The following is a 15,679-nucleotide window of genomic DNA, read 5'->3' on the forward strand; positions in this document are numbered from 1 at the left end:
CACCCCCTCACCCCACCCCCGTTTAACCCCTTTTTCTTTCTTTACCCATTATTTAATCATAAACAGCTTAACTGTTTCCAAAACAAGCTCCCACTATGTTATACAAATCTTCCTCCCCAACACACACACACCACCCCTAACCAGCCCCACTCTATATCTATCAGTTTAGTTCTATTTCTCATCTCTTCTCATCTAATTAAATCAGACTACATTATTTTTTCTTTTCCCCTCATAATCACGGCTTTTTATTAATTTATTATCATGTTTGTAGCCGTTTTCATTCCAAATTCACTTAAGTTAACACCCCATCATTTACATTTTGGGGGTATGGTGGTTTATCCCTAATTATAAACATATTAATTATTACTCTAGCTCCCACCTACCCCGTTGGGATACATGTCATACCATCTAATTCATTTTAGATATCATCTTTTCTTGTCATGATACTGTTTCATTATCTATGTATACTGGAGCTGTCTTCATATAAGTTCTTTTAAGCTTGTTGACCAATCCAGTTCATGAAAATTCTGTCGTTGCTTTTTCATGAAATAAATATGTTTAAACCACCTACCCCGTCGGCGATATTGGCTACAGCCAGAAGCCCAAGTTAAACTCATAATCATCATCATAATTATGTAGTCACTAGGCACTTAAAACATTAGAAGCAATGCCTTGGAACAAGTTACCTAACTACAGTATGACGTGATATTGTATAGTAGGTGATTTGAGAATACAGAAGCACTGAAAAAGCATCGTTTTTAACCACCAAGGGCATAACACTGGTGACCCAGTTCAGGATCGAGTGATGACTGAAAATATTGTCAAAAATGCCGCTTCGCAACAATCTGCGAATGATCCAGAGTTCTACCATTTTTATGTGATATGGCTTCATAGAACAACAAAAAGGTACTACCTTGTGTTGGAAACTGTATCTGACATACTGCTTCAATGATACATTGATTCATGAAACAGAACAGAAATCACAGCCTCAGTACAGCCTCAGTACAGGAGCTTATTTATTAATTTATTAACGTACAACATGCGAAATGTGGCTCGTCAGTGGTATGCGTGTTCGCACAGATAATATCAAAACATACACGTCGGAACAGTCAAAATTAAGAAATTGTTGAATATGAAATATTACTTTGTAATTCTTGTAACATAAACAGTATTGTGAGAGCTTTAACTGTATTGAAATATGTCTTGTCAATCCTATTGACATTCGCCAATAACCACTTCCAAATAAAATAAATAGTCTATGCTGCTTCAGAACAAATAAAGGTTAATTAGGGAGCCCCAAATGGGTAATTAAGGAAAGAAGTCAATACACTGTCACTTCCTGCCCAGGACGACACGAGGTCCACGAACCTAAAATTATTCAGTTAGGTAGGTAAAGTTCATTAGGGACTTCATGCCGCACTGGTTTTATGGGATTAAGGTGGATTATTGCTGGACTGGTCCATTATTGACCACAGATAGGGTGAATCATAAGACACAACAAAAATCAAATATGATTGTGAAATATTTATTTTAACAGTGATTTATCACATCCGTATCACTGGTTTATTGGATAAGGTTGGATTGACCACAGGAATCATAACGCGCAGCCAAATATCGCACATTCTAAGGAAATCTCGAATTGATTGTTTTATAAGGTGTCGAGCTGACCAATTGGAATTCTGTTTGGGGTTACTCACTCTATCAGGACCAAGAGTTTTGTTATGTGTATAAACTTCCTTTGTCATGTGAAATTAGGGTGTAAATATATTGTTGTTTACATTGGTGATGGTGGTTAGGTGCTTTGGAGGTCGCCTTCGCCTGTTGGCATTTCGGCAGTGATGCATTGCAAAACCTTATATACCAAGATATGCACATGAATAATCTTGAATTTCAACCTTTTGTTAAATTCTCTTTTGTGCATTAACTTATTTGTCATGCAAAATTGGTGTGTATATATGTGTGATTGAACAACCCTGTTTACTGAGATAGGAATAGGAACTTTGACCTTTCTCAAGACGTGCACATATTAGTCTGTAAAAGACACTGACATTTATGTGTATATGCTCTTGAAAACCTTGTTTGGCAAGATGTGCCTTTCAATTTAGCTATTGTGTGCATGTTCATATTGTATTTCAGTTTTGACAAGTACATGTAGTGGGATTGACAAATTGAATGTATCTATACAACATCCCTCTGTATGTCTTGGGTGGCGATAGGGAATGTTCATAGCTGTTGACACATTTCTGGACGTGAAATCTGTGTTACACAATCAGAAGTATCAATACAAACAGTTTGCGCCAAGTCTACTGAGTGTTGTAACTGTGTCGTGTCTATTCAGAGCTATATTTCTTAAGAATACTAAAAGCATTTGTTCCTTACATGAGCATAACAGCTCACATATTTGTGTTGTCGTAAGTTTATGATGTACTGAATATAAACATTGAGTCATGCAGGTGGAATGTTGCTTGACGGGTACAGTCAAAGTTGCACAATGTTAAATGCGGTGAAATCTTTAGTTATCGAGTAAAAAAATGTTAAATGACTGCGCAATATTTCATTTTATGCGAGAGAAAGTCTCATGTTTTAAACTTCAACAGATAAATATTGTGGTCGCCCATGTACGTAAAACGGGGGCTGAAACGTTCTGAGTTTTAGTGCGGTTGACTGCATCGGTTACTAAATATACTGGACAACAATAGTTAGGGATATATGTAAATTTTGAAATTATGAATAACGATCTATATATTCATTGACACACTGATAAAATATCAATCATAAAAAATACCAATATCCCTAACTTATTTTGTCCAGTATATTTCATAAATCCGAGTTCCACAAACTTCTCAAGAAGATGCTTAATTGAATGAATGTAACTGGTGTAGAATGTCTCTCCCTGGATTTGTACCAATGTCTGTTTGTTTGTTGTTGGTTTTTGTTTTTGTTTGGTTTTTGTTTGTTTTGTTTTGTTTTGTTTTTGTTTTGTTTTTGTTTTTTGTTTTGGGGGGGGGGATTATATGGATATAAATGCATACAGAGGTTGTTTTGCTAGTAAATGGTCTGGTATATATTTCTGCCTTAATTCCTGATAACAGTGTAAAATGAATTTCATTTTCTATTCCAACGTTACATAAAGGACAATAAAGGTTTTCCTACCCTCATCAATCATCAAAAATAACAAACCTGAACCATGTGTAGAATACATACAACATATACTTTCGTATTTGTGCTCTTCCTTTCTTGAGTTACATGTTATTATAAATGAGTCATTTATGTTATTTATTTACTTTACATGTATTATTGCAGCAAAAGTATTTTTCATGTTTGGGTGCAGCTCAGCATGACAACATGTCGGAGCGTAAAGTGTGCTTTCATATAGATATAATGCTTTGAACAACGTTGAAAAATCTGTCTGTCTACTCTACACAAAACACGTCAGGAACGAAAATAGATAATCCACATTCTCTGTGGGAAAGCAATTCTGTTTAACCACGTTAAAAATGTGTTTTGTCAATGTCGCCATGGACCAGCTCACAATGACTGTACTACCTTTGTATGGAATACGTTTCAGGTTACAGCTTTGAATGAAATCAACTCTCTTTGTAAGAAACAGCCAACATATAATTTGTCACATTTATCCTGAATTCACCGAAAGGGTAAACGTCTGGGCATTTTCATTCAAATCTTTTCGTCAAATTGTTGATTTGTCTCGACACACAGAGTTTCCTTGTGAGATTGTGGAGTTGTGTGGCAATGTTAGCATCTAAAGTAGTGTATAGTGAGTGAGTATGGTTTTACGTCGGTTTTAGCAATACTCCAACAATATCACAATGGGCTTCACACATTGTACCCATGTGGGAATCGAACCCGGGTCTTCGGTGTGACGTGCAAACGCTTTAACCACAAGGCTACTCAACCGCCCATTAAGTAGCTCATTGGCAGAATGCTAAGAATTGCATGCAATACAGCACACATCTAAATACTGATAACCTTTGCTGTAATATATTTAAAAGACACCATTTATTACATAACATCAATATTCTATTTCAGATTTCCCCGCAATACTATGATAACGTCTGACGAAACAACATGACACAGAGAAGTCTCTCTCTCTCTCTCTCTCTCTCTCTCTCTGCTGTCTGTCTGTCTCTCTCTCTCTCTCTCTCTCTCTCTCTCTCTCTCTCTCTCTCTCTCTCTCTCTCTCTCTCTCTCTCTCTCTCTCTCTCTCTCTCTCTCTCTGTGAGAGCGTGTGCGAGAGAGTGTGTCCGTGAGAGAGTATGTGTGTGACTGAGAGTTTCCGTGTCGTCGTGTGTGTGTGTGTGTGTGTGTGTGCGTGCGTGCGTGCGTGCGTGCCTGTCTCCGTGTCTCATGTTTACCCTGAACACCACATTAAAAGTGTAACCTATGTACAGAAATACCACTTGACAAGATAAGGCCATTCAATCGGCATTAAGTAACCTCATTGTGGCCTGAAAGGAAAGGCGCATAAAGATATTGTGGGAGGGTTGAGGTTTATACGAGATAAGTGATAAGACAGCACAAGAGGTTGCCAATGTGAAACCGATATTCTCCAGCCGTGTCATGCGTCAAACTTGGAAATGCCATATTGTATTTCAATTTTGAACATATGGTTTAAACATATTTATATTCTCAGAGAACCTGGTTTGGTAAACAAGCAAAACATTGCTTTTATTAATACTTCACCAGTACATATGTAATATAACAGAATACACAAGAACTGGATACACAAAACGTCCAATTAATTCCTATCATAAGTAGTAGCAAACTGTCGCTGACGCCTTCGGCTAGGTGGATACACCGGGGCGCAAAAATCCCCGTACACCCCGCATCACAATAGTACACATAATTTATCTTAACGAATGTTTAAAGAAAGACAGACAGACAGACAGACAGACAGACATAGTTTATTAAAGAGGCCCATGCATGTAAACAAGATATAAAATACATATAAAATAAACACATAATGTTTTACACACATCCAACCTTAACAGGCTTATGAGACACTGTAATCTAGAGGGTCAAAATATACATCATAGAAAGATTTTAATAAAACCACATAAATACATAACCTTAGGTAAAAATATCTTAAATCTCTCTTCATGTAAATATAGCATCAAAACAAGCTGAAATTCAGTCATATATTTCACTAACATGGTACTGACTTGTCGATTTGAACCACTGCTTCACGGTTCACTGACTGCCGTGGATGCATGTTTTCTTTCCATGGGGCGGGGTATAAATGATACATTCTGCCTGATGATTTGCACTACACCACCCAAGCAGTGTACGACCGTGCACCCGGCATACATGGTAATTTGTTCAAGGTCACGTGAATCAATCAGAGAGTTCATTAATCGGTGTGATATCGTCAAGCTCAAAGCTAGTTAAACAAACAATCATGTGACTTGTGACTTTTAATCCCACAATCCGTTAAGAACTAAACAAATGATAATCTGTTCATTTCTCCTGTTTTGATAAGATCCAATTGCTTACAGCGTCACACTAAACGAATAATTAACTTGAAAGTGAATTAGTATAAACAAAGTAAATAACTGGAGAACATGATGTTTTATACTAGTTATTTTTTGTATGACTTTTTTTCCTATGACTTTTTTTCCTGACTTTTTTTCCTATGACTTTTTTCCATGACTTTTTTGTTGTTGACATTGTTGGTAGCTGGAGGTGTTCCTTTTTGTCACAGTTTGGAGTGAGTGAGCGAGTGAGTTTAGTTTTACGCCGCTCACAGCACTGTTCCAGCTATATGGCGGCGGTCTGTAAATAATCGAGTCTGTACCAGTGATGATCCAGTGATGAACAGTGTGAGCATCGATCTGCGCAATTGGATGAGTGAGTTTAGTTTTATACCGCACTCAGCAATATTCCAGCTATGTGGCAGCGGTCTGTAAATAATCGAGCCTGGATCAGACAATCCAGTGATCAACAACATGAGCATCGATCTGCACATTGGGAACCGATGACATGTGTCAACCAAGCCAGCGAGTCTGACCACCCGATCCCGTTAGTCGCCTCTTACGATGAGTATGGGTTACTGAAGGCCAATTCTAACCCGGACCTTCACGGGTTTCACAGTTTTGTCTTCTTGAGAGGGTACGTAAGTCTCAAAACATTTGAAGTAAATTTAGATATACCAGGTTTATAATAGTAGGATACTTGTGTTTTTAAGTGATGGCTAAATTTGTGCACAATCGCCAACGTATGAAGGGACCATGTAAGTCCTTCTAGGGTTCTCACAGGTAGCTATAGTCCCCATGGTGATCTAAATTCAGTTGCTGGCTGTCTATAACCTGTTTTCATTTTGTGTATTGTCCAAATAGTGCTATTATATAAATATTAAATGCCAGGTTTAAATCTGATTGATATTCTGGATATTTCACTGTCCCTTGACGACAGGTTATATACTATACATTTATTCCTCATCAATGTTTAATTGGTTCAAGTCAAAATATGGCTGAAATATTGCCGATGTGACGATATACTGGAGTATATTAACTCACTCACACTCAAATCGTTTTCATCAGTGATATGTCTTTTTACATTTGTTTTCAACCAACCCTGATCAAAAGGATAAAATAAAGGAATTCGCATTCTGTTTTCATAAATAGTAGAAATAATTTTGTTAAGTGTTTTTTTCGAAAACCAAAACAAATTAATTGTGAAATTAACTGTTTCGCCCATTGTGGACTGACATTTATTACTGAGTTTTGAGTAAAAGGAAATATTTCAGCCCATGGCCGATATATTTGTTATAGAGCTCTAAATTGTCCGAATTAAGTCAAAAGATTGTATCATGATACTCAAAACGTACTTTCATCCATTTGCTACCTTCAAAACATGAAAACAACATGTATTTTGAGCAAATGTAAAGATTCTCACCCATGGGCCAAATGTCTTTTCGCCCATGGGCGAGATTGTTTAAATAACGCTATAAAATCGTCGAAATTAGTCCTAACAGTTAATTTTTTATCATGATACTTATAAACATACAATCATTCATTTACAACCGTCAAAACAAGGAAAAACATGTATTTTGAGTAAAAGTAAATATCCTCGCCCATGGGCCAAAATGTTTTTCGCCCATGGGCGAGATTTTTTAACATCGCTCTAAATTAGCCGAATTAAGTCAAAATGAATTGAAATTTGTGCCATGATACTTATAAACATACACTCATTCATTTACAACCGTCAAAACAAGGAAAAACATGTATTTTGAGTAAAAGTAAATATCCTCGCCCATGGGCCAAAATGTTTTTCGCCCATGGGCGAGATTTTTTAACATCGCTCTAAATTAGCCGAATTAAGTCAAAAATGAATTGAAATTTGTGCCATGATACTTATAAACATACACTCATTCATTTACAACCGTCAAAACAAGGAAAAACATGTATTTTGAGTAAAATTAAATATTCTCGCCCATGGGCCAACATATTTTTCGCCCTTGGGCGAGATTGTTTAATATGGCTCTAAATTAGCTGAATTAAGTCAAAATGAGTTGAATTTTGTGTCATGATACTCATAAGCATACACTCATTCATTTACAACCTCCAAAACATGGAAAAACATGTATTTTGAGTAAAAGTAAATATTCTCGCCCATGGGCCAAAATGCTTTTCGCCCATGGGCGAGATTTTTTAATATCACTCTAAATTAGACGAATTAAGTCAAAATGAGTTGAAATTTGTGTCATGGTGCTTATAAACATACACTCATTCATTTACAACCTCCAAAACATGAATTCTGATCGAAATTAAACATTCTCGCCCATGGGCAAAAATGTTTTTCGCCCATGGGCGAGATTTTTTAATATCGCTCTAAGTTAGTCGAATTAACTCAAAATGAGTTGAAATTTGTGTCATGATGCTTATAAACATACACTCATTCATTTATAACCTCCAAAACATGAATTCTGATCGAAATTAAACATTCTCGCCCATGGGTCAAAATGGTTTTCGCCCATGGGCGAGATTTTTTAATATCGTTCTTAGTTAGTCGAATTAAGTCAAAATGAGTTGAAATTTGTGATATGATGCTTATAAACATACACTCATTCATTTACAACCTCCAAAACATGAATTCTGATCGAAATTAAACATTCTCGCCCATTGGCCACTGTTCGCCCATGGGCGAGCCAGTTTAAATTTAAAGTATTCGAATTTTTATTTTCATTATTCATCCTTGGCATATATTCATAACAACTGCATGTTTCATTTGGTCGAATCCCTTGTCAGAAAGTGCCCACATTGCGGAGAGTTTCTGGACTTTTGTGAGTCCAGAATTAAATTGTGACGTGTTCTATCTATCTACATGAAATGTGTGAAATATAATTCAACATGATACTCATTATTCAATATTACTGAAGAATATAACATATAAATGAATCATGAGTATCGCAGAGTTCGGTAATGAATTATTGTCCACGGACGCCACACAGAAGAAACCAGGGTAATACACATCTGGTAATGGATGCCAGTGTCTCAAAGTATTTACATTGTAGGATGCTCCAAAACCTTCTGACACCATTCCCGTGGTACGACACGTTGGATACAATTGTTCTCATTAATACGGTACGACTCTGGACCATCACTGTCGAAGAACGCAACTCCACTGAAGGAAGGCACATATACCTCAAGAACATATATGTCTTCATGACGTTCCACTTTGCGGAACGTAATCTTCAGAGATTGTCTGATCACATCTCGGTCAACAATGTCCCTCTCCGGCGTCAGAAACAAAACCCTCGAAGCAATTTGATCTTGTAATTCTAACTTGAGAGTCTCATGAAGCTCCTTCTTCAGTTCAAATCCTTCAATGGATAACTTTCGCGAGTTGTAGGTGCGCATTGTTTGATCTTGTTCAGCAACTCCTAGGAAATAATACCCGCCTCCTTTCTGGTTTGCAAAGGATGAAATGTATTCCCTCAGACGAAGTTTGTCCACGATGTGGGGTGCCCAAACAGTCCTCGCCACCTGGCCGGCATGTGGGAAGGATTTTAGTTGCACGTTGCTGGCCTCTTGTAGTCCGTGAAGCGACTTCTCCTCGTACCCTCCACCTGATCTAGCGTTACTTAGGATGTAACGCATGTTCAAAACTGTGGGTCTAGCAAAGCCTTTGTTGAGGTTGATGTGTGTGTTGTAGTTTACGGTAGATATAGTTGATGAAGAGTAGCATGTGATCGAGAGGCAGTTGGGTTCTCCTTTCAGCCAATCTCTGGAGTAACTCTCATTGAATAAGGCTCCATCCTCAATTAGTTCATTGAGCCTATCATCAATCAGTTCATCAATCAGTCCAAGAGACGTGTCGCTGTCATCCATATGTGTAAAATATATCAGCAAGACACCACCAATTGTGTTTCTCAGTGCACAAATGTGTTCAAAAATACGCTCTTTTTCTTTGACTTTTCTGTCAATCTTTTCCTGTTTTTCTTTCTTTTGGAGTTCACTTTGTTCATGTTCATGCTTTTTGTCCAGTTTTCTTTTCTTGGATGAGCTTGCCTTTGTTCCATTGGAATCTTTAACTGTTGGCGGGCAGATGCTTCTGATGTCAACATGCATCGAGAGGACACACTGTGAGGTCTTCATACCACTTACAATGGTCTTGCATTTTGAACAGTCTGAAAAATCCACATCTAGAATTTAGCTGGACTCGGTCACTTTAGCTTTTCTCAAATGGTCACCTTAAATATATTATCCTTCATATGTGCTTTTTTACACGTGAAGATCCGGGTTAGAAATGATCTTAAGTAACCCATGCTTGTCGTAAGAAGCGACTAATGGGATCAGGTGATCAGGCTCGCTGACTTGGTTGACACATGTCATCGTATCCCAATTGCGTAGTACGATGATTATGCTGTTGATCACTGGATTGTCTGGTCCAGACTCGATTATTCACAGACTGCCGCCATAGCTGGACAATTGCTAAGTGCAGCGTTAACCAAGAACAACCAACCAACCAACCAATCATATGTGCTTTCAGATGAACAGTTAGTGTGTTTTCTAACATTTATCACCAATAACATCGCATGTTTGTTCACAAACTAGCCAAGCTCGTCATTAGAAGGGTCACCTCGTGCCAGTAAATGTTCCGTCTGTACCAGTACCCCTCCCGATAGAAATGTACGATATTGAAATTGGATATTGATCTGAGACATTTAAATGAATATGATGGACGAGATAAAGGAAGATAAGTGAAGCGGCGCCACTTTTTTAGCTCTACAGCTATCGAATATAGAACTTTGGAAGATGTGATATGGAAGGAAGTCTATCGTTTTTGTGGATTCCATTCTTATACTTACCTTTATCATCTTTGCCGTGTCCACTGTACTTGGAGGTAAAAGAGGTTTGACCTTCTTCACGATGTTTCTCATCACCACCCTCACCTTTTCTCTTCGTTCCTCGTTGAGAGGAACGGCTCATAGTGACAGTTTACACGATCGAGTATGTCCGGATGCACTGAAGCTGTAACGGGTACCTGCACTTCGCAGTCTAGTCAATGAATAGATTTCTAATACACGGGAGAGGTGTTCATACACAGTTGAGTTGATCAGCTTGCTTTCCTAACTGGTTCTGATTGTGTTGTATTCAATGACAGGGTGTAACTCGACTCTAGCGAGTCGACTCACGACATGATACAGTTCCTGGGTGCGGTGTTCAAAGACACAATTGATTTAGTTGCATAAATTCATTCTTTTGCAGCCTAGCGCTTTAAGATCCAACGACCATATTCATACCATTCTCAATTATCTCGTCTGAAATATATGTAAATTGTTATATGCTTTGCAGAATCACAAAGGCCGTGTATCACATGTCTGTATTTACGTATTTCGTTCCACTCTGTGAGTCTATATAATGAGTAGCCAGATCCGTGGTGAGGCTTACCAAGGTAGCTAGGCATTCATCACTATTGCTTTTCCTCTCACACCAAGCCTATACATTGCGATATAGTTGTTGTCTGACCTCAATGTGGCGTTAGACTATACGTGATTCATAAGAGGTATTTTGGGTCTATAAATATAAATGATGAACACTGCCCTGCATGATCAATGTACACACCTTTTTACACCGACTTCTTTGTTGATCTATAGTTTCCACTACACTGGTCTATCGATTGATATGCTAGGTGACAATCGATCCTTGCCAAACTAACAAGCTGTTGGCACATTGTGCAATTTGCAACACTGCAAGGGTGTGACGACACATAATGATAGTAAATTGAGAGAGCCACGCCGCCTGACGATGGTGCCATTATTTTGATTGGTCAGTTTTACCTGCCTCCATGACGTCACGCTATAAATAGATATGGTTGTCTTTAACACAGTTCTAGCTGAACTTGGCAATGCCTGGTGTTTATGTACAGTCTCACCACGTTAACATGCTCGTGTATGCTTATGGGCTATGGAGGTCATAGTAAATTGGTTCAACACTATCGGTACACATCTGATGTACAGTACTGCTCGCGGCGTACGGTGAGATCGAAACAAGGTCACACAGTCGGCCAGTCATAGCCTGTGTAAACCGATCGCTTCTGAATGAAACATGGTTTCTTATTAAAATATATGCAATTTATTTTTATATCATTTCTCCTACAACCATGCCCGTGGAAGGATGGAAAGAGTATTTGTCCAGCATTTACTTTAATCCCAAACACCCAGCCTCCTTCTCGGGTTCAACTAAGTTATATCACGTGGTGAAGAAGGAAGGGAAATTTGACATCAGCTTACATCACATCAAGAAGTGGCTCGCTTCTCAAGATGTTTATTTACTTCAGCGATCTCTTAGATACAAGTTCAAGCGGAACAGAGTGATCTCAACTGGTTTGAACGATCGGTGGGATATTGATTTGGCCGATGTTTCGAATATAGCTTCGGATAATGACGGTGTGAAATACTTATTGATAGCTATCAATGTATTCACACGATTTCTATGGGCGGAACACCTTAAAAATAAAACACAAGACGCAGTCCTTAAGGCCATGAAGAAGATATTTGCTCGTGCTACTCTTCCACACATTATCAGATCCGACAAAGGTCGTGAATTTGATAACAAGAAAGTGAGATCATATTTAGCAAACAAGGGTATTACCTACTATGTCACTCAGAATGAAACCAAAGCATCTTATGCCGAGAGAGTCATACGAACCCTTAAGGCGACTATGTACAGATACTTTACTTACAAACAATTATACCATTATATTGATGTTTTGCAAGACTTGGTGAATGATTATAACCAGAGACCTCATAGGTCGCTGAATGAACGTTCACCCATTGATATCAACGCAAACAATGAATCTGTTGTTTGGAATGAACAGTACATTGATCCACTGCACAAACAAGTCAAACCCAAAGCAGAGAAGATGAATGAAAGAAGACGGAAAGCCTTAAAATTCAAAGAAGGGGATCAGGTGCGACTTTCACATTGGAGACATGTCTTTCAACGTGACTATCAGGAGAAATGGACAGAGGAAATATTCATTATCAGCCGACGGTACTACAGGGATGGGATACCAGTCTATAAAGTCAAGGACCTGGCTGAGGATCCAGTCACAGGTACATTTTATGCGAGTGAACTTCAGAAAGTCTATAAGTCTGCAGACACCATGTGGCGTGTTGAGAAAGTCTTGAAGAAGAGGAAGAGAGCTGGTAGAAAAGAGGTGTATGTTAAATGGATGGGTTATCCTAAGAAATTTAACAGCTGGATCCCAGAGCAGGACCTCCAGGGTGTATAAAAAAGGATAGATGTGATGCACTTCTCATTGGATACAGAACCACCATGGAAGCAACATGTCCCGATTGTCAGAGACGGTTTTCAAGGAGGGATGTTATGCTGAGACACAGGAGACATAAGCACATTATTGATTATGAAAATCCACCGCCGCCGCGGACGCAATTACCCCCGCCGCCGCAGACACAATTACCGTCGCCGCCGCATAACTCAATGTATAAGCAACAGCGAAACCACAATCAATTCAATGATAAAGAACATTTCAAGTTTACCATCCCCTCTAATGCAGTTGTTGTGGGCCCTACTGGCAGTGGTAAATCTATGCTTATCTACAACCTTCTCACGAAGGGATGTATACAGCCAGCACCTAATCACATTATCTGGTGCTATACCCAATGGCAGCCCCTGTACCAGGTGATCAGTGAACAGTTGCCCTATGTGAAGTTTGTGAAAGGAATTCCTTACAATGTACTTGACGATACCTACTTGGATGCTAGAAATAACAACATGATGGTGTTGGATGACATGATGTGTGAAGCTAAAGATGATAAACGTGTCAGTCAGTTATTTACACGAACTTCTCATCACAAAAATGTTATTGTCTTTCTGCTGCTACAAAATTTATTTCCGCGGGGGAAGGAGTCACGTGACATCGCTCTGAATTCCCACTATGTAACTCTATTTAACTCTCCTGTGGATAGACTACAAGTCAAATTGTTTGCCAGACGTATCTACCCCAACAATGCTGATAGGTTTCTGTCAGTGTATGAGACAGCTGTTCAAAAGCCCTATGGCAATCTGACTATCGACCTACGACCCACCAGTCTTGAATCAGATAGACTACAACCTAATGTAGTCACAAAAGCAGACATACCCTCAGTCCCAGAAATACCAAAAGCATATATACCATATCCCGCACCAGAATCAAGACAAAGCGAGACTGGGATCCGGTCTACAAAAGAGGAGCAACTTGAGCCACCGCGTCATTTGACTCCCGATGCTCAAAGGGTGAACATCTCTGAGGTAGTGGCGAACACTCTTTACTCAGAAGACGAAAACATGCCTTCCTGTGACGAGTGTGGTATTGTATTTGTAAACAATCATGACCATCAACGTCATGTTAGGACCTGGTGTCCTGAGAATGACGGCGAGCCTCTGCAGAAGCGAGTAAAACTGGATGCAGCTGATGATACTAAGAATGATATCCTGCGTCCAGTAGAGACAGGTACTAAAGTTGATCAAGAGAGAGAAGTGAAAGGGTTAGAATACATGTGGGAACAAACTTTGAAAGCTTGTAAGGAGGACATCTGGAAGAAAAAGGAGGACTTTGAGGATAAAGGAAAGAATGAACGATGGATTGAGAAACAACTACAAGAATGCTGGCAAACTACTTTTCTTCAAGCCTATATTAGAGAAAATCACAGCCCTGGACCCTGACATGGACCCCAAAGAAATGGATGCTAAAATCACTCAGTGGATGAAACCTGTCGTGAAAGATATTCTCTCTCATGTGGACTTGAGCCAGGCTGAAGATTTAGAACTTGTTGACATGTCTGAGCATGATGATACAGATCATGGTGAACTGTGAACTCCACATTCTTTGTATCATATATGGATGCGTCCTGTGTCTAATATGAATACACATATGAATTAAAACTGTATCCAATATATCAATGTATATGTCTCATGGTCAAAGTGTATTAATGTATATATGTAATAAAGTGTGTAAATAGTATTATATATGGTTGATTTCTTCTTTCTCAACATGATTCAATCGTCATACACAAGCTACAGTTATTATTATAACCTTGAGATGTAGAAGCACACCCAGTAAGAACACAACCAAAGATGAAAGTCAATATCTTTATTTCATGAACACAAACACAATATTGTAATCATAACATATTCAAGAATTGAATATACATTTGTCAAATAGCACAATGAACAATCAGTCAATGGACATGTCCTGGTTTAACTGTCTATACATGTTACAAAGCTAATGGTGTTTTAAAGCTGAGGTGCATATAGAGCCTTATCCAGCTATGTATTACACAAATCAAACATCAACTGTACAGATGGTTAAAAAGGATCTGCTCTAGCAAAACTATGTACATATTGACATTCTCCAGTTCTAAGCAAAAAACAACAAAACAAAAACAAAAACAAAACAAAAAACAAAACTTGTAGCCACAGTATGGGTTAGCTAGGTACATCAACAATACATAAATACATCTGAGAAGAGAGGTATGAAATGGCTTTCCCCAATATACATATTTATGAAAGAATTACAAGTCTTAATCTAACTTAATCTTGTAATGGCCATGGGCTAGTGTGTTGATCCCATCCTTTAACACAAAACGTTTGTCATCAAAAGGGGAAAGACTGATTTTGTTAATGCAAGCAGTGTACAGCTGATGGCTTTTACTCTGAATTTGTCCCACCTCATGTCTGAATTGTACCTTGTCAAAAAGACACTGTTTGTACAGTTCAGACATGAGGGGTTCCGCCCATAGAAATCGTGTGAATACATTGATAGCTATCAATAAGTATTTCACACCGTCATTACCCGAAGCTATATTCGAAACATCGGCCAAATCAATATCCCACCGATCGTTCAAACCAGTTGAGATCACTCTGTTCCGCTTGAACTTGTATCTAAGAGGTCGCTGAAGTGAATAAACATCTTGAGAAGCGAGCCACTTCTTGATGTGATGTAAGCTGATGTCAAATTTCCCTTCCTTTTTCACCACGTGATATAACTTAGTTGAACCCGAGAAGGAGGCTGGGTGTTTGGGATTAAAGTAAATGCTGGACAAATACTCTTTCCATCCTTCCACGGGCATGGTTGTAGGAGAAATGATATAAAATAAATTGCATATGTTTTAATAAGAAACCATGTTTCATTCAGAAGCGATCGGTTTACACAG

This window comes from Haliotis rubra, unplaced genomic scaffold (assembly GCF_003918875.1).
Source record: "Haliotis rubra isolate DU_JTF1 unplaced genomic scaffold, ASM391887v1 Scf539, whole genome shotgun sequence".
NCBI lineage: Eukaryota > Metazoa > Mollusca > Gastropoda > Lepetellida > Haliotidae > Haliotis > Haliotis rubra.